The sequence below is a fragment of the Hypanus sabinus genome, chromosome 15 (genome assembly GCF_030144855.1).
Source record: "Hypanus sabinus isolate sHypSab1 chromosome 15, sHypSab1.hap1, whole genome shotgun sequence".
Taxonomy (NCBI): domain Eukaryota; kingdom Metazoa; phylum Chordata; class Chondrichthyes; order Myliobatiformes; family Dasyatidae; genus Hypanus; species Hypanus sabinus.
Window position 1 is genome coordinate 16,174,273 of NC_082720.1, and position 20,367 is coordinate 16,194,639.

The 20,367-nt window shown below is 43.8% G+C and overlaps 1 protein-coding gene across 2 annotated transcripts in view; it reads right to left on the reverse strand.

Moving 5' to 3' along the window:
- Positions 1–20,367, reverse strand: part of LOC132405319 (slit homolog 3 protein-like) — a 630,603-nt gene that overhangs the window by 375,228 nt on the left and 235,008 nt on the right. The gene's annotated exons all lie outside the window — the stretch shown is intronic.

Sequence of the window (20,367 nt, forward strand, 5' to 3'; positions counted from 1 at the left end):
CATACTAAGTAAATACAATAACCATAACAGAGTCAGTGAAAGACTGCACTAACAGGGTGGGAAACCAATGTGCAAAAGGCAACAAACCGTGCAAGAAGGATAAAAAGAAATAATAATAATAAATAATAAATATTGACAGCATGAGGTGAAGAGTCCTTGAAAGTGAGTCCTTAGACTACGAGGACAGTTCAGTGATGGGGAAGGCGAGGTTGAATGAAGTTATCACCTCTGGTTCAAGACCCTGATAGTTGAAGGAGAATAACTGTTTTTTAACCTGGTGGTGTGAGTCCTGAGGCTCCTGTACCTTCTTCCTGATGACAGCAGCGAGAAGAGAGCATGACTGCATGGCAGGGGTTCCTGATGATGGATGCTGCTTGCTTGCGCTCAAAGGTAGGGAGGGGTTTATCTGTAACAGCCTGGGCTAAATCCACTACTTTTTGTAGGATTTTCCATTTAAGGGCATTGGTATTTCCATATCATGCTGTGATGCAGCTTGTCAATATATTCTCCATCACACATCTATAGAAGTTTGTCAAAGTGTTAGATGTCATGCCGAATCTCCACAAACTCCAGAAGAAGTAGAGGCACTGCTGTGCTTTCTTAAGTTCATAATTGCACTTAAATGCTGGGCCCCGGACAGGTTGCCTGAAATGATAACACCAAGGAATTTAAAGTTGCTGACCCTCTGCACCTCCAATCCTCTGATGAAACAGGCTCATGAATCTCCTGTTTCATCCTCCTAAAGTCAGTAATCAGCTCAAAAAGTAGAGAAGTGATGTTAAACTTGTCCTGAACTTGCCTGGACCACATTTGGAATACTTTAGACTTTGATTTTAGAGGATTAGGATAGTGAAGTACTGGAAAATTTGGAGAAGAAGGATTGTCAGAACATAAGGAACAAGGCCAAGAGAAGGCCTCTCAGCCCACTGAGCCTGTCCCATCTTTCAACAAGTTTGTGGATGATCCACTCTTAGCCTCAAAACCATTTCACACCCTCTCTACACATCTCTTCACCACTTTGCAGTTTCAATGTCTGTCAGTCTCCACCTAGAACGTATTCAGTGGCTCAGCTTCCATATCTGTCTGAGGTAGAGAATTCCAACAATTTTTGATCCTCTGAGAGAAGAAAATCCTCCTCAGTTCAGTCGTAAATGGACAACTTATTTTTAAAACGATGTGCCTTAGTTTTAGGTATAATTAACCAGAGGAAACATCCTCTGAACAACCACCTGGACAATCAGGACAAAATGTTGCAACTATTGAGAGCAATTAAAGAGCTTGGGGATCCTTTCCCAGAAAGAAAATCAAAATGTGACTTCTCAGAGGCCATAAAGTTTGCAAGGGGTTCAAGTAGAGTAGAGGCACAGAATATGAATCCACCCGCAGTGGAGGCTATACCATAGAGCCATTAGAAATTCATAAACATTAGCTGAGTGTCACAGGGTCCTTAGCTATTCACTATTTATAATAATAACACGATGATAAGACATTAATCAACACACATAATGAACTGCCAAAGGGGAGCTGAGCCAAAAGGAACATTAAAAAAGCCTGTGAAGGGGAAAAGACAGATCAAACACATGGGCATGAAAGTAGTATATGAAGCACAATCATTAGGCTGTTCAGTGGGAAAAAAAGAGAAGTAGGATATTTTTTAAATGGTGAGAAACTTTTACACAGGCTATCTGGCTATGCTGCTTCATAAGCTGAAGAATGAAACAGAGATACAGCAAGTAATTAGGAAGACATAAACATTGGCCTTTACTGGAAGAAGTTTGGAGCATAAAAGGAAGGAAGCCTTGCTGAAATGGCACAGCACTTTCTGAGAGTTTGGAAGTACTATGCACAGATCCACGTTCTTTACCTGAAGGAAAATATATTTATAATGGGTAAGTGCAGTGTAGCTTTGGGTGAGGAGAGATCATTTTATGAGGAGACACTGAGGCCTCTTCAACTGGACGATATTTTAGTTGTGACAGCAGACTAAGAGGGGATGACAGGTTAGATGTTGAGACACAGTTTACTCAACTCATGGAATCTAGAATATAGTATCAGAATATACTTAGAATCAGTCAATTAGCAAATTGATTTATTATCGTCACGTGTACAGTGAAAAACTTGTCTTGCACGTCGTCCTCACTGATCAATTCATTGCAATGGTGCATTGAGGTAGTACAAAGTAAAACAATAACAGAATGCAGAATAAAGTGCCACAGTTACAGAAAAAGTGCAGGTAGCCAGTAAGGTGCAAGGTTGCTATGAAATAGATTGTAAGGTCAAGATTCCATCTTATTGTACTAGGGAAACATTCAATAGTGTTATAACAGAGGGAAAGAATCTGTTTTTGAGCCTGGTGGTATAAACTGCAGGCTTGTGAACTTTCTGCCTGATGGGTGGATGGTGCAGAAGAGGAATATCGAAGGTAGGTGGGATTATTTGCAGAGAGATATGGGCAGAGGAGTGTGGTGAACTACATATACCTGTCTGGACACCCCCCCCCCCCACCCTGCTGACTGCTCCTGTGGCTCCTCCCACAGACCCCTGTATAAAGGCGATTGGAGCACTGCTCCTCCCTCAGTCTTCGACATGGTCGTGCTCCCTTTTTCGCTGTTAATAAAAGCCTATTGTGCACTTCCAGTCTCCTATCGTTTTTGATGGTGCATCCATTTTATTAAAAGCGATTTAAAACATGGAACGAATTTTACGACCCGACAGATTGAATATTGACCCTCAATCCCCGGAAGCCAGCATCGCTTTTGAACTCTGGCTTGCATGCTTCCAATCGTACCTGGAGGAGATTCTAGTGACCGTGCCTGCCATGATGCGCAGAGTTCTCTTCTCCAGGGTCAGTCTGCGGGTCTACTCCCTGATCAGGGACCTGCCGAACTACCGGGGGCACTGGACGCCCTCAAAAAACTGTACCTGCGGCCGGTGAACACTGTCTACGCAAGACATCGCTTAGCGATACGGCAGCAGCAGGCGGGAGAGTCAAGTGCTGAGTTTGTCCGTGCCCTACAGACACTCGTGCGGGCCTGCAACTGCAGGCGACTGAGAGCGGAACAGCATGCGGAGCTGCTAGTAACAGACACCTTCGTTTCGGGGATCAGGTCAGTGTACGTGTGCCAGCGGCTGCTGGAAAACGCTGATCTTACCTTACGCTCGGCGATCGAGCTGGCCGACACACTGGAGGCCGCTCTGCACAATGCTGACCCTCTCCAGATGCGCGATCTCCCGCCGGCCACATGGATGCCGCAGACCCCGCAACCCGCCGGCGAATCGACCATGGCTGCTGCCACTCGCTATTCAGCTAAGCGTTACTTCTGCGGACTCAAGAAGCACCCGCGAAAATGCTGCCCGGCCTGAGGAGCTACCTGCTCCAGCTGCGGAAAGAAGGGCCACTTTGCCAAGGCCTGTAAGTCCAAACCGCGAGCGGGGTCGAGCAACGCCGTGTGTGAGGCATGGGGGTCGCCATCTTGGTCGCTGCCATCTTGCCTGCCCGCCGCATGTGAGGCATGTGGGCGGCCATCTCGCCCCACCTCCGACCCATGGGTGCTTACTGGGCACCAAGGCGGCAATTCAACTCTGGCCACCGTAACCCTCGACCAAAGCGCCCCACACCAGCTTACAAGGTCAATGATGGACATCCTGGTGGAGGGGCACAGGACTAGCTGCCTGTTTGACAAGGGCAGCACTGAGAGTTTTATTCACCCGGACACGGTGCAACGCTGCGGACTCGTGACACGGCCGGTAAGCCAGAGGGTCACCATGACTTCTGGATCACATTCCACAAACATCCAGAGGGGTTGTGTAGCGACATTGGTGGTGCAGGGCACAGAATATCGAGACTTTACATTACTGGTCATGCCTCATCTGTGTGCCCCTGTGCTATTGGAGCTCGACTTCCAGAGCCACCTGAAATCCCCAGTTCTGTGGGAATTCGTCATATACCCCACTACTGACCACCCCCACACACTTACCTGCACATCCCACCCAGCGCCATGCCAACAGCTGCACTATGGACACCACTTGCAGCCTCTCCACCCTCAAGATCCGTCCCCCACCGCTGTTCACCAACCTGACCCCCGACTGTAAACCTGTGGCAACTAAGAGCCGGAGGTACAGCGCGGGGGACAGGGCCTTCATTCAGTCAGAGGTGCAGCGGCTGCTCAGGGAGGGGATCATTGAGCCAAGCACAAGTCCTTGGAGGGCCCAGGTGGTTGTTGTTCGGACTGGGCAGAAAAATAGGATGGTCGTGGACTATAGTCAAACCATCAATAGGTTCATGCAGCTTGACGCGTACCCCCATACCCCACGTCGCGGATATGGTCAATCAGATAGCTCAGTACAAGGTGTACTCGACCATAGACCTAAAATCCGCTTACCATCAGCTCCCCATCCGCCCAGAGGACCGCCCCTACACTGCCTTTGAGGCAGGCGGCAGGCTCTATCACTTCCTGCGTGTCCCCTTCAGTGTCACGAATGGTGTCTCTGTCTTCCAAAGGGAAATGGACCGGATGGTGGACCAGTGCCAACTGAAGGCCACGTTCCCATATCTGGATAATATCACCATCTGCGGTCACGACTGGCAGGATCACAACACCAACCTCCAACGATTTTTCCAAGCGGCCAAAGCTTTTAATCTTACCTATAACAGGGACAGGTGTGTGTTCGGAACCACCCGACTTGGGTATGTTGTGGAGAACGGAGTCATTGGCCCTGACCCCAACTGTATGCGCCGCCTGTTGAAACTCCCTCTTCCCAACACCCTCAGAGCCCTCAGACGGTGTCTGGGCTTCTTTTCCTATTACGCCCAGTGGGTTTCTCACTACGCAGACATGGCCCGCCCTCTGATCAAGTCCACCACATTTCCCCTCTCAGCCGAGGCCCGCGTGGCCTTCAGCCACTTTAAAGGGGACATTGCCAAAGCAGCAATGCATGCGGTGGACGAGACCATTCCCTTCCAAGTAGAGAGTGACCCCTCCCATTTCGCTCTCGCTGCTACCTTCAATCAGGCAGGCAGGCCAGTAGCATTCTTTTCTTGTACCCTCCAAGGCTCCGAAATTCGGCACTCTGCGGTGGAGAAAGAAGCCCAGGCCATAGTGGAAGCTATTAGGCACTGGAGGCACAATCTCGCCGGCAAAAAGCTCACCTTGCTGACCGACCGGCACTCAGTTGCGTTCATGGTTAGCAACCAACAGCGGGGCAAAATCAAAAATGATAAAATTTTGAGGTGGAGAATTGAACTCTCCACCTACAACTATAATATCCTGTACCGGCCTGGAAGGCTCAATGAGCCCCCTGATGCCCTATCCCGGGGAATATGTGCCAGAGCGCAGCTCAACCGGCTATACGCCCTCCATGCGGATCTTTGCCACCCAGAAGTCACCAGCCTTTTCCACTTCGTGAAAGCCCGGAACCTGCCTTACTCCCTCGAGGAGATCAGGACGATGACCAGGGACTGCCGAGTCTGCGCTGAGTGCAAACGGCACGTGTACCGTCCTGCAAAGGCACAACTTGTCAAGGCCACCCGCCCCTTTGAGTGACTGAGTGTCGACCTTAAGGGCCCCCTTCCCTCCACCGACTGCAATGTGTACTTTCTCAACATAATTGACGAGTACTCGCTGTTCCCCTTTGCCATCCCCTGCCCCAATACCACTGCCCTGTCCGTCATAAAAGCCCTGCGCCAGCTCTTCACTCTGTTCGGATATCCCTGCTATATCCACAGTGACAGAGAGTCCTCGTTTATGAGTGACGAGCTGCGCCAGTACCTGCTGGCTAGGGGTATTGCAACTAGTAGGACCACAAGCTGTAATCCCCGGGGAAATGGACAGGTGGAGAGGGAGAATGCCACTGTGTGGAAGGCCACACTCTTAGCCCTTCAGTCAAAGGGATTGCTGGTCTCTCGATAACAGGAGGTCCTCCCTGAGGCACTCCATTCCATCCGCTCCCTGTTATGTACGTCCACCAATGTCACCCCTCATGAGTGCCTCTTTTCTTTTCGCAGGAAGTATGTCACTGGGACCACCCTACCAGCTTGGCTGACGTCCCCAGGGTCAGTGCTGCTCCGCTGACTGCTCCTGTGGCTCCTCCCACAGACCCCTTTACAAAGGTGATTGGGGGCACTGCTCCTCCCTCAGTCTTCGACTTTTTCACTGTTAATAAAAGCCTATCGTTCACTTCCAGTCTCCTAGAGTTATTGATGGTGCATCAAGGAGCTACCATAACAAGCCATGACCCATCCAGATAGGATGCTTTACATGGTGTACTGATAAAATTTGTGAAGATCAAAAGAGACATGCAAAATTCCTTTAGCCTCCTGAAGAAGTAGAGGCTCTGCTGAGTTTTCTAGGTAGTGGTGTCAACATGGTTGGACCAAGGCAGACTATAAGTGATGTTCACTGCTAGGAACTTGAAAACAGCACTATTATCCACCCCCTTCCTGAAGTCAATGGCCAGCTATTTTATTTTCTTCACATTATGGTTCTTCCAGACCAAGGTGCACCATACAGTACATGTACTTCACACACATAACACACGAAGTAATATTACCACAAATAAATTCACAAATAATAAGGCACATTTACAACACAAGTTAAAAACTATACAGTAAATTGCTACTGCATTTCATGCATGATGTGGTGGCAGAGAGTTCAGTAGTTTTACGGTCTGTGGGAAGAAGCTGTTTCCCACAGTTTGAAATGCTACAGTACATTCTGCCTGATGGTACGGTGTCAAAGATATGGTGTAATGTATGGATCTATGACTTTTAGAGCAATGACTCCCCTTAGCACTATGTATGAACTGTTGTCAACACATGTACATTGTTCTCTCTCTCACACACACACACACACACACACACACACACACACACACACACACACACACACACACACACACACACACAAAACACACACACACACACACACACACACACTAGTTAAAGCCATCAAAAAAGGCTACTGTCAGAGAGAGACATAACTTTAAAACGGGCATTGACCATCGCAATATCCTTAGAGCCTGCAGCAAAGGATGCAGCAGAACTACAGGAAAGGAGTTTAGTATGTGAAAAGCACCAAATGTCCCTGAATGGTACAAAAAGCCAAAAATGTTATCGATGTGGCAAATTATCCCCAAATGCAAATGAGTGTTGCTTCAAAGGAAAACTTTGCAGTAAGTGTCACAGACAAGGTCACATAGAGAGAGCACGTAAGTCAGACAAAGAAAAACATAAGAGGAAAAACCACACTGAGTGAAGAGTTTCACACACAAAATGAAACCAATGCATAAAGTGACTGAATGTGAATCAGACTACACAGAGTCTGACAAAGATGAACTGTCATGCCTAGAACTGCATGGTATTACTGAAGCAGATCACAAAATCATTTGGATCACAATAGATGAGTCTGGTGTAAAACTGAGAATAGATCTGGATACAGGGTCAGCTTTGTCTATCATTTCAGAGGCTGACTACAACAGACTGTTTTCTAAGCTACCATTAGACAAGACTTCAGTGATGCTAAAGACCTACACAGGCAAAAAAAGTGTCTCCCAAAGGCAAACTGAAAGTGAATGTGACGTATGGAGGCCAAACACAACAGTTAGTGATTTACGTGTTGAAAAGTGGAGGGCCAGCACTTTTTGGATGTCAATGATTGAGAAAAATTTCAACTAGACTGGTATTCAGTCAAAGCTCTCAATGTGTCATCAAGAGGCAACAGCAGCCCAAATGGTGGCACTAACCAGAGACTGTCACAGCTGCTTAGTGCTAATGAGAAGGTGCCTGAGGAGGATACTAGATAAACCAATCGATGGCTTGGCGAAAAGCTGTTTTAGGGATGCCAAAAGGTTCAAAGTGCACCCTGACAGGCACCGTTACACCCGTGGGAGTGGCCGCCTTCATCACGGCAAAGAACATGTATTGAAGGACCTGATGTTTCTGATGTTGCCGTGGATGCTCATTCGAAGTGGCTGGAAGGTATACCAACCACCTCGGCAAGGGCTGTGTTTGCTCTGATAGTTTGATAGTGATTGTGATAGTGATATTTGCTCTGATTGTTTGATAGTCCTTACCTTTGTCAGAAACAAACTGTGAGTGACAATGGTCCACAATATACATCTGAAGAATTCTGACGATTCATGAAGAAAAATGACATTAGGCATTTCGAGTCCGCTCCTCACCACCCAGCAACGAATGGATTAGCTGAAAGGTTTATCCAAATATTCCAGAAGTCCATTATAGTGATGGACAAGGAGGACATTTCCTTTTTGTGTATCAGAATTCTGTTCATGGAACGACAAATCAAACACCTGCAATGCTGTTCATGAGCAGGAATCTGAGATCTCACATAGACCTCCTGAAACCAGATCTACGGAGGGAGTTTATTAACAGTTCAGCCAGTTGCCAAGTAAATCAGCAAGGAGCTTCATGGTTGGATAGGAAGTCCTAGAGCATGATTACCAAGAAGGCAAGTGGACAGTATTCAGAAGCACGAACAGAATTCCGATACAAGACAAGCGGACATCCAGTAGGATAGCTACAAGAACCGGACCTTTGATGTACACAGTGGATATTGGAGATCATACATGCAAACGTCATATGGGCCAGTTATTGGATGCTCAGCCAATGGATTTACCTCTCAATGATGATCACGTCACAGACAGCAACATGACATTGGCAACCGAGAACATTATCTTTGACAAGACACCTGCCAAACCTGATGCCACTCCACAGGTCCAGAGGTGCTACAAGAACATTGTCGTTGACCAGATGCCACTGTGTGCCAACAAAAAGACGGAATCTTTAGAACAGTGAAGTTAGTTATTATGAACGCTTGTTTTTTTGAATATGGTTTGTGAAAGGAAAATTGAATGTTTTGTACATATACAGTTTTATATTACATTAATCTGAAGCGGGAGGAAATGTAATGTATGGATCTATTTCTTCGAGGGCAATGACCCCCCCCCCCCGAGCAGTACGTATAATCTATTGTCTATGAATGTGCATTGTGTTCTCACTCTCCCTCTCGCTGCAATGTGAATAGACCAGTTAAAGCCATCTCCCGTATGCATGCTTTCATTTAATTGATATGGAGTTTTACGGACACAGCAGATGGGAGGGATCATTGACAATGCTAATGGCCCTGTGTATGCAGCGCTCCAAATAAATATCTCTGAAGGGTAGAAGAGAGACCCCAACGATCCTCTCAGCAGTCCTTGCATTTCTTTGTAGGGACTTGCAAGCAGATGCCTTGCAATTCCTGTACCAGATGGTGATGCAGCTGGTCAGGACATCCTCGATGGTGCTCCTCTAAAATTTGGTTGAATTTGGGGATGGGGAGAAACTCACTCACTTCACAGGAAGTGGAGGCACTGCTGTGTTTGCTTGGTCAAAGAGGTGGTTTTAAGGGGCCAGGTGAAATCGTCTGTCCTGTGCACTCCCAGAAACTTGGTACTAATTCTCTCCATGGAGGAGCCATGTATATGCAGTGAGGAATGGTCAGATTACACCTTCCTAAAGTCCACAATCACCTCCTTTTTCTTATCCACATTGAGATGCAAGCGCTTAGCTTGAATCATTCTACCAAATGTTCTACCTCCTCTCTGTATGCTGTCTTGTTGTCGTTGTTAATGAGGCCAGCCGCTGTTGTGTCATCAGCTAACCCAATGATTCAGTTTGAGCGGAGTCTAGCGGTGTGGTCACGCATCAGCAGTGGGAAGAGCAGCGAGCTAAGCACACTGTGCCCAATGTGATGGAGCTGGAAATGTTTTTTACAACACGAACTTACTGTGGACTCTCTGTGAAACTGGACTTTCAGGGCCAGTTGCTTTTCACTCTCCTGAGAATTCACAACAGTGAATCTGGGTTCAGGGTGCATTGGAGGCTGTTGGGAAGACTGGATTGATAATGAAGATAAATATTTCTAAACAGGCTGTAAAGTTTTGACATTTTCTATCTGAATATTCAGTCATTATGTATGATCAAGTAAGGACTGATTTTTCTACTCCAATGGAATTGCAGGAATTGGAGATCAGACAAGAAAATGGACAAACTACTGGACCAGTTCTCATAATCCTATTCAAAAGCATAGAGGATCAAGAGGCTGGATGGCCTATTTCTTTATTTAATCTTCCCTCTGTGTACTGACCCAGACAGAAGCTATGTTGTGAAATTCATCTAAATAGTCAATGAGGCCGCCAGTTTAGTTGTTTATGAGGAGAAGTTAGTTATAGACATTAAGAGCATTTGGTTATATTGATGGCATTAGACAGGAAGAGTCAAGGAAAAGCTTCTTTGAAGCTGTACATGAATGTATTAGTTGGAGGTGAAAGTTCTGATACTGCGGAGACAAAATACAGTATATTAGTGAGAAGGATAATAGACATTTATCAACACACAATAGTGTCAGATGAATGGCTTCAACTCATTCAGAACACCACTGCTAGAATTTTAACTGAAACTAGGAGAAGGGAGGGAGCACATGCATTGGCTCCCTGTATCTTTTATAATTGATGTTAAAGTTCTCTTCCTTGTTTTTGAAGCTCTCAATGGTCTGGGGCCAGAGCACATCACAGAATCACTTTCCTTTTATAATTCTGCTCAAGCTCTCAGGCCTTCTTCCGCTGGTCTCTTAAATTTAAACAAACTCCCTCTAAAGATCATTGGCAGGTCAGCTTTTTTTGAACTTTGCTCCTAAACTGTGGAACTCAATACCAAAAACTATAGGGGCTGCAGACTCAGTTGACGCTTTTATTTTCACATTTGTACTTTATCCCATTTTAAAGTACTTTGAACTATATCATTTGAAAAGTGCTCTATAAATAACTATTATTATTATTATTATGCCTAATTCCATTGGCTTCATATTCAGTATGTAATTTTTGCTACGATATGGGCAGAATCTCTTTCTCCCTTTGTATGAGTGTGCAGCGCTTAAATTATCAGAAGCTACAAAATCAACATGATATTTTAAATCGGCTCCTGTAAGAAACCCCCTATCAATCAAATTATCTGCACTTGGAATTACTTCCATATAACCGCACTGTATAACCTGATAATAATGGTAATCTGTCATTTGTTCACTGGGAACCAAAATGGAAATCTCAGTAAGTGATACTACTGCCTGCACACATAACTTAAGCGCAGACCTGACAATGAAGAAGAGTCAGGTACGTTAAAAGAGACAGCCAAGTTATAATTTATTGTGCTTTCTGGCAATAAAGCAGGGAAGCAGTATTCTTGCAAGCCAGTGGCTATTAACTTGATGTAACACAGGAATTCTGATAACATACAACTCTGTGGCTACTTCATACAAACACTCCTCTCTATCCCCATTGTCTCAGAATTATCTTTGAGGTATCTTCCTGCCCTCTACCACCACCCACAAATTATCTCTGTCTTTCCATGCAGGTGAGCTTCACTTTATAAAAGCTGCCTGTTTCTAATTTGTGGCTAAAGTTTTGATAGTTGATTCAGTTGAGAAAAAATTTGAAACACATGACTGCATTGCCACTGAGCTATTTTTCATCATTTTTAATTGTCATTCAATATCCCTGAGAGGAAATTATGCATTTTATTATGAAAATCAAACTAACTTGCACATGTCAGATTCACTGACTGGTAAGCTCAGAACATTTTAGCCCATTGCGGATAACCAACAAGTGTATATACTCTCTTTCGGATTAGAACAAAATGCTGAATTCACTGGGAAGAATGACAAAATATGGTTTATTGCATCGACCAGACTATCAATGCACAATCCTCTGCAAACTGCTCAGAAAGTATTACATTTGCAACTTCGTTCCATTACTTGTCATGGTACTTTTAACTGAACCTTCTTCATCAGTATTGGTAAAAATACTGGAATGTCAATGTAGAAATCAAGAGTTCAAGGCCCACCAACAGAAATATTTGAAAACTTTCATGAAGTTGTCTGAACTGTAAATATATAACTGGTTCACTAGTTTATGTCAGGAAGTTTTTCTCTTCCTCAGTACTCTGGCCTACCTATGAGTCCAGCTCCACACTACACCACTAATTAAAAGCTTCTGATGTGGTCTGCTAAGTGGCTCAATAGGAAAAATAACTGCAATCCTATCGTTGTTAATTATGGGAAGACTGGCATGCATGAAAAGGGACCTCAAATTGAGATGGTTTCTATTACAAAACCAAGGTGGTACCTAGCAGCCACTTAGACAAAGTCAAACAATTCTTTCTGAAAATCTGCAGATGCTGGAAAACCAAAGCGCACACACAAAAATGCTGGAGGAACTCAGCAGGCCAGGCAGCGTCTATGGAAAAGAGTCAACAGTCGATGTTTCGGGCCCTCGGAGTCTCTTCATCGGGACTTAATTCTGGATGTTATAACATATGGATAACAGAAGGTGACGTTAGGCAGCATAACAGACACAAGCTGAGGAACATCATCCGGTAACATTACACAGGACAATGGTTGTCAATTTTGATAACATTGTTGAAATTCAATGCGACAATATTGTTTCAAAGCAAATGGTGTGCAAATCCACGAAGGCAGCAACGTTACTCTGCTCAGGTTCTTCAACAAGACTGGGTTATCTTGGTGAAAAGAAGATTGTAAGCCAAATGGACTCAGAAAATAAAAATGTCAAATGCCATGATGACAGAAGAGAGTATTCTGTAAATATAGACAATAATCATGGAGAGAATTGAAGTGGTACAGTGGGGCTGCTGGCTCACAGCTCCAGTGATCTGGATTCAATTCTGACCCCTAGTGCTGTCTGGGTGGAATTTGCATATTCTCGCTGTGACTACTTGAACTTTTGTTTTTTTTCTGTTCTTTTCTTAATTTTATTGAGAAATACAGAAGTGAGCCTCGATTCCCCAGCAATCCTACACCACCAATTAACCCTATTCCTCTGGGGGCTCCAGTTTCTTCCCACTTCTCAAAGACGTGCATTTCAGTATTGTAAATAGCCCCTTGTGTGTAGGCAAGTGGTAGAATCAGTGGAGGGGTGTGTCCAGTGGGGTGGCTAATGGAATGCAGAAAGAATAAAAATTAAATGAGTGTAAATGAGTGTTTGATAGTCAGCACAGTTTCGGTCAACCGAAAATAGTTTCCATACTATAAGTGAATAATTCCAGTAAAAGCCTAGAGCAATTTATACCAAAGAACATTTTGATATAGATGACAACATGATAGACAACAACAGTCTCCATCTTCATGTCTAACAATGATGAGAGCACCATCATTGGAATTAGACAATCTAGTGCCTTGAGGAGCAGCAGATGGAACATCTAGAAGGAAAGAGACAGATCTGAACATTAAGGAGAAATATGTGAAAGACAAACATGACTGTTCAGCAGATCAGATCTTCAGAGTAAAACTCTGAAACTGAAAATGAAGTTCAAAAATTGGAATGGACCCACTGGAGTCGGAAAAGTGTCGGCAGCACTGAGTGAGAAATACTGAGCAAAGTCATCAAAATCTAAACACTCCAGAGAATTTAACAGAGTTAGTGTGGCATTAAATTAGAAGGTACACAAGATTTACGAGATGAAAACCAAGAGGTTTCATAAACTGTCAATTCAACAACAATCCAGTGCAAAGCACCTCAAAGAACAAGGGGAACAGTCATCAAATGTGAAGTAGCAAGTTGTTACAAGTCAGCATCAGCTAGACTAGATGAATTGAAATTTTGTTAATTTTATTTTGACTGGCAGATAATTGAATTTGAGCCAGCAGGGTGACTAATACTGTCTCACACCTCCAGTGAGTTGGGTTCATTCCCAACTGTTGTGGGTCTTTCACTGTATGCATAGTTTTTCCCGGGTTGTTCTGGATTTCTCTCACATCCTAAACTCATGAGGGTTGGTAGGTTAATTAGCTACTGTGAATTACCCCTTGCATGCATAAACAGTGGGATAATTAGGGTAGTGATAATGGAAAATTGGGAATATAATTTAAATATATGGGAAGTTGATGGTTGGTGTGGATATACTGGAGCAAGGGGGATCTGTCTGGTCACAATAGGTTACAATATGATCAGATCAGTAAAATAGATTTTTTAAAGGTATCATTACAAGTCTTTAAAGCATCAATGCTTTAAATGTATACTGTTTTGGTTAGTCTGGTGATTTTAACGATTACAATGGACGTATGGAGCTGGCTTGCCCTTCCTCTCATCATTAGATTTTGAAGTACTTCAACACTTGTAATAAAAGAGTTCTAAAGAACTGTTAGCTGGAACACTAATCAGGAAATCAAGTTTTTCTCTGGACTGTAAAGTTAATTTTGCATTTCCAGGTAATAAGCCAATAAGTACCTCACTGAAAGGCTGGAAATAAAAATCGGCACCTCAGGACGATCAATAGTTGTGGTATAGATTACAGTGCACTCAGTACAATCAGCACAGCTGGCAACGTGACCCATGGAGGTCCCACAAGATTGCAGGTACCAAATGGTCACCTCTATATAGATCCAACAAATTGCAATACCAATCATTTTTAATAATTTGTACATTAAGTGTATATCAGGTCTCAATGCTCTTGTGTCATTTTAAATAGATAGCTTCTGATAAACTGTGTTGCCATTTTGAGATATGATCCCAAACACAAAATCACATATCACTTGATAAGATGGTATTATTTACAGGGAGCAATGAATAATGAACAGAACATTTAGTACAATTTATATAAAATCATTGTACTTAACATCAAAGTTTTTCATTTATATTTAGTATTTTTTCATAATGTATTTCCTTACAATAAATGATGTCATTCATTCTACATCAGATCAAAGAGCAATGTCATCAATACTAAGACACAAGAAATTCTGCAGGTGCTTAAAATCTTGAGCACACACACATAATGCTGGAGAAACTCTGATCAGGCAGCTTCAATGGATCTCGGCCTGAAACATTGACTGTTCATTTCCGTCCTTAGATGCTGCCTGACCTGTTGAGTTCCTCCAGCATTTTGTGCATGTTGCAAACCCATCAACCTCTTCTCCCTCTCACATGCCCTTTACTTTCTCCCTGCCTCATACTAGTAGTAATTTATAGTCGCCTACTAAACCAATAATCAGTGTGTCCTTGGGATGTGGGAGGAAACCAGAGCACCTGGAGGAAAACTACTTGATCAGCGGAAGAAAGTGAAAACTCCACACAAACAACATTTGAGGTCGGTATTGAATTAGGGTTGATGGAACTGTGAGGCAACATCATTAACTTCTGCACCATAGTGCACCCAACTGTGTCCCCACAACGCAAGGATATCCAAGGTAACTCCTGAGCTTGCCTGCCACTTCAGTTCTTCATTTTCCACCTGCCTGTGGCTTCCCCTGCTATTATCGAGGTTGAAAGCAAACAAAGTATAGGTACAGTATAGGGTCTCATCTTACATCTTACATTGCACCTTCCATTTCAAGAATGGATTCTCAACTTCAAGTAACTTGCTTTTTCCTGTATTAGAACAGGATATTTTGCTGTAGGTTATCAATCTGTAATACTCACACATTTTCTCTCTCCTTTAACATTGTATATCCTGCAGCACTAATTTTGTGACCTTTACATTCACTCTCCTGTATTCTCAGCCTTTAGCTACCCTCATGCCATGGCTTCTGTTCATTTTCTGCATAACAGCTCCCATTATCTCCCTGGCAAGAGGGTCCCTACATGTTACCTTCTCAGCAATCTTGCTTCACCCAATCAAAGATGTTTCTTAGCTACATCTTTCTCACTCACGTCTTCTCTGCCACTTAAATACTAACTTGTTTTCTCTCTATCACTATTTCTGATGAATAATATTTTACCTAGTAAAATGTTCTACAGATTATAAACCCAAGAGATCGTGCAGATGCTGGAAATCCAGGGCAACACACACAAAACGGCGGAGGAGCTCATCGGGTCAGGCAGCATCCATGAAAATGGATAAATAGTCGATGTTTTGGTCAAGGCCCTTCCTCGGGACTGGAAAGGATGAGGGAAGACAACAGAGTAAAAAGGTGGGGGGGGGAGAGGAAGGCCAACCAGCTAGAAGATGAGTGGTGAAGTCAGGTGGGTGGGAAAGATAAACGGCTGGAAAAGGAGGAATCTGATAGGACAGGAGAGTTGACCTTGGGAGAAAGAGAGGAAGGAGGAGCACCAGGGAGAGGTAAGAGGCCAGAGTGGGGAACAGAAGAAGAGTGAAGGGTGCGGGGAAGGAATTGATGTTCATGCCATCAGGTTGGAGGCTACCTAGGCAGAATATAAGGTGTTGCTCCTCCTCCCTGACTGAAGCCTCACTGTGGCAAAGAGGAGGCCATGGACCATCATGCTGGAATGGGAATGGGGATAGGAATTGAAACATTTGGGAATTCGTTTTTGGCAGATGGAATGGAAGTGCTTGACTAAACAGTCCTTCAATTTACATCGGGTGTACCAGTATGGAGGATGCCACATCAGGAGCACCAGATACAATAGCAAAACCCAGCAGATTTTCAGGTTAAGGTTCACCTCACCAGGAAGGACCGTTTGGAACCCTGAATAGAGGTAAGGGAGGAGGTGAATGGGTAGGTGTCATGTTTGTGTCGCTAATGGGCAGGTGTGCAGATGCTGTCTAGCTTACTGAGTACTTCCAGCATTTTCTGTGTTTTTAAAAAAATATAGCAACCGCTGTTAGTTTTATTTTTCTTATGGATATTGCTTTAGAGTGGAAGAGGAGAAAGCACTAAAATTAATGCTTGGCAAAGAATCCGAAGAAGATAACTATCTGGAAATATATTGGAACTAGTTAGGGGATGCTATGTAAATGCTAGCCTGATAATCCTGGGAATGCTCTGCGTTCATTAAGTATTCCTGAACCTGGCCCATGTATTGTTTTTGAAGCAGAGATCTGTTATACTGTATCTTTGTATGTCATTTCTGTGCCTGGTGCATTAAAGAAGGCCTTGATGCTTTTTGGATAAAGGGGTTTTGCACAAGTGTATTGAATCATTATAGACTAGTTTGCATTAGCATTTACATTTCAAATACAAATAAAAGAGCAGTTCAGTGCATTAATGTGAGTTTGTAGTACAGTACTTTGGCATGGGGACCAGGAATACAAAGTTTCTCAGTGCATTTTAAATAGTCTGTGTCCCTTTGCACCACACAGGACAGAAAATAAGCAGTACTTTTCATCATAGCACCTTTAGTCTAAATGGAGTTTTCAACACAGAAGTGTCAATGCCATTTTCTGCAATACGACGCTCAGTGCCTACACCTACAATTCAGACATTTCACCTTGGGCACCACAGTAGTGTAGTGGTTAGTGTAGCACTACTACAGCACGGGTGGGTTCTGGACTGTGGAATTAGTGTAGTGGTTAATGTAACACTACTACAGCACGGGTGGGTTCTGGACTGTGGAGTTTGTGTAGTGGTTAGTGTAACACTATTATGTGGGGGTGGGGTTATGGACTGTGGAATCCAGTTTTGTCACCGTTCTGGAAGGGCCTACTTCGCGATCTATCACTAAATAAATAAAATCTCCAAAGTGTTCTTGCACAATCACTTGGTCAAAATTCTGCAACTCTTTCCCTAACAACATTGCAGGTATACCTCACACATCATGGACTGCAGCGATTCAAGAGGTCAGCGCACCATCACTTTATCAAGGCGATTAACTGATGGCTCAGCCTGTGAAGCCCACATCCCTTGAACAAAGGAAGTTTGGCAGTGGAATACAATGAAGGATACATCAAGTATGGTAACTTTACAGTATTAGAAATATTACAGTCAACTCATTGAAACAGGTAACAGCAAATATAATGTTGTAATGAACATCTCTCTAGTGATATTAAATTAGGGACAAATACTGGACACGATATCTATGTCACCTCATATGTCCTTCGAAATAATGCCCTAAGCAAGATACAATGATGGGGTGATCCGCGCTGGCATCGGATCTAAACCACCTACCTGTTACAGATACTCCAATCCACGGCAACCAGGGCTTGAGTAACTTCTGTAAGGACTTTGTGGAAGTGAAGACCTTTTCTCACATTGAGGAGAAAAGCTGGGATTCATGAGGTGCTGAGTGCCTTTGGTCACAGTGGAACCGCACTCCACCGTGAACTTTGATCTCATGGAGTGGTATATCCTCCATAGCACCATTACCCTTAAGCTAGGCTCAGTAACGAGTGCAGAAGGATGTGTCAATAGCAGTACCAGGTATGTACCAAAATAAGATTCCCTTCCGATGAAACCGCACCGCAGGACCACATGGCGGCTGAAGCAACATGCAATGGTTAATTGTTGTAATAACCAATGGCTCAGATTGAAGCTCTGCCTCCAGCCGACAGGACAGGAGACAAAGAACTAGGCTGGCATGGTCGAGCTGGGGTGAAGGCCCTGTGCTCTGTGACTTTGCCATCCAGTTGTGAATGGTCATGGATGTTTAAATAACCAATCGAAAGTGTGCCCTGTATGTCAATGGAATAAAACTGAGTGAATGATCCCCCACACTTTTCTTCTGAGCAACAAACTATCACAGAGACCAATCAGCAATACATTTCAGTTGATAGCTGAAGACAATGGCCCTAATCAACATCCCATACACATCGGCATGAAACCTTGACTCCAAATATCCATCTTTACAACCCTGAGTTAGACAGATGCTGTTGCCTTAGCATCAGAAGCACTCCACTTGCAAATCCAGTTGTCTTTCAGCAGTGTGATTTCAGCACTTTTAGCACTTACCTAACCTTAGGGTTAGGAAGGTGGCAGAGTAATTTACTCTGCTAAAATGCCAGGAGGTTACCATTTTCAGCCATGGAGAATCAACTTCCCATGACCGTGTGGGTGTCCTCCGGGTGCTCCAGTTTCCTCCCACAGTCTAAGGACATAGCAGTTGGTAGATTAACTGGTAATGAATTTCACACATTGCTAATCACCTAGCATGATCATCAGCAGCTTAAAAGCACTGTCACTGTCCAGCAAGAATTGGGACAACAGCTCTTCCTGAAGGTCCAAGCTTAAATCAGAAAGAAATACTGAATTGAAAAGAGAGATGGTTGGCCTTTGGTGCCACCTGCATTCCAAATCTGTAGGTGAATATTCCACCATCAGCTCCATTCCTTCACCACACAGTTCCTCATCTTGGTCTCTTTTCCAAACATAACTTGTGAGGTGGAGAAGGTGGTTTTGTGTTAAATTGATCTGAGTGTTAATTTGTATGATAGATAGATGACCTTTTTGCGGTCCTCTTGAAGATCAATTTCTAGATGTGGTTTACACGGTAATATGTGTTTTATTTGTGCTGCCTTGTTTGTGCTGTCAATGAGCAATTAGCTACCTGTTTCCAAACTATTCTCCACATCACTGCAAAGAACAGTGCATTAATATTGCTTGAGTTTCTCTTTCCTGTATGTTGTTGGGAACACTTGCTGCCTCGTCCTTCATTCTTCAGATTTTTTTTCCATCCTTCGTACAGTCTTTCCCATCCTTCCATCCAGAGATTACCTTTCCTTCTTCTCTCCTCAGTTTCTGAGTTGTGAGCTTTCTGAGAGATCTCTGTCGCTGCTTTATCCAGGTAAACTGCAGTGTCTGTGTTCACTAACCCCTAATACAATTCTTTGTAATGGCAGTAGGATAGTAATTTGATATTTTTGACTGGTACAGCAGAGCTAAAAGGAAATGAATGGGTGCCCTGTAAGCTTGTAATGCAATAAGCACAGTGAGCAGGAGAAATAAATTGGCAGTAGAGGACTGTGCTTGACAGCCTTGTCTTCTGAACTGCGCTAACTTATCATTTCCTTTCCCTTAACCCTTTGAATTCTTCTTGTCAAACAGAAGTTATCAGAGGAACTCAATTCACTCCTATGTGACACTGGTTGGAAAGCCGCATATGTGGTGATGGGAAATGTGTAGTTAATGAGGCCAGGTGGTAATACAAATAATTTCCTGTTCAGTTACTGCCATTTGTATAAATGCTGACAGAAGAGAGTGAAAGGTAGTTTAGCAAACGAGGTGAATTCAGCTTCATGCAAATTCTACTTCTTTGAGGGGGCTCAATGCATTTCATGAGTGTCAATGCTCTTTCTCGTGGCAGGACAGGAAGAAGCCATTCAGTCTATCAGGCTCATGTCAACTCCCAGTAGTGCAATTCCATTAGTACCTTTCAACTTCCCATTGCCCCTACAGTCCTACAATGTATCCTCTTTCAGGTGCCCATCAAATCATTTTTGAAGCTTTTGCCAGTTGCCTACAATAAGCAGAAATTTGCAGTTACCAGTTAACCTATCAGCGTGTCTTTAAGAATGGAATAAAAACTAATGTGAGCACCTGACAGAAACACAAGCTCCGTCTCCCTGGAGGCCCCCTGTATGTTCAATGTGTTGAGATGTTCCCACAACCAATTATCTCACTTGAAGGA